The sequence below is a fragment of the Octopus bimaculoides genome, unplaced genomic scaffold (genome assembly GCF_001194135.2).
Source record: "Octopus bimaculoides isolate UCB-OBI-ISO-001 unplaced genomic scaffold, ASM119413v2 Scaffold_51101, whole genome shotgun sequence".
Taxonomy (NCBI): domain Eukaryota; kingdom Metazoa; phylum Mollusca; class Cephalopoda; order Octopoda; family Octopodidae; genus Octopus; species Octopus bimaculoides.
This window is the reverse complement of record NW_026315910.1, coordinates 80,676-81,328: the sequence shown is the minus strand read 5'-3', so window position 1 is coordinate 81,328 and position 653 is coordinate 80,676. Positions and strand designations below refer to the sequence as shown.

General features: G+C 28.5%; 1 protein-coding gene across 4 annotated transcripts in view; it reads right to left on the bottom strand.

Annotated features, from left to right (window-relative positions):
• LOC106875648 (uncharacterized) overlaps positions 1–653 on the bottom strand; it is a 45,019-nt gene that overhangs the window by 41,850 nt on the left and 2,516 nt on the right. The gene's annotated exons all lie outside the window — the stretch shown is intronic.

The following is a 653-nucleotide window of genomic DNA, read 5'->3' as shown; positions in this document are numbered from 1 at the left end:
ATATATATATATATATATATATATATATATATATATATATAAATATATACACACACACGCACACTGAAATATATATTTATGCATCATTTTTCATTTTATCATGAAATATATATATACTTACATATATATATATATATACACACACACACACACACATATATACATATATACATATATACACACACACATATACATGTGTACATATATACACACACACACACACATTTCATATACATACATACGTATATATATGCACACACATACAGATATATATATATACATACACAAACACATATATATATATATACACGTAACTGTCAATTGATGAACATTGTAATTAAATTGGACAAATTATTTCTTTTTAAGTTATATACACACACATATACAGATGCAATCTGAGCGAAAAACCTTTCAGTGTGTTTTCCAAAGCTCTTCTAATGGTACCAGCTACCAAATGCTATCATACATGTGGAAATCCATAAAGATCCATAAAGTTTATACAAAAAATACGATGGATTAAAAAGCTGACGCAAAATGCCGATTCTGTAACGATGAGATTGAAACTATAGACCACCTAATCTCAGGGTGTAGAGTCTAAGCACCTGTAGAATATAAAGCAAGACATGGCAGAGTCGGCCAGTATTTACACTGGA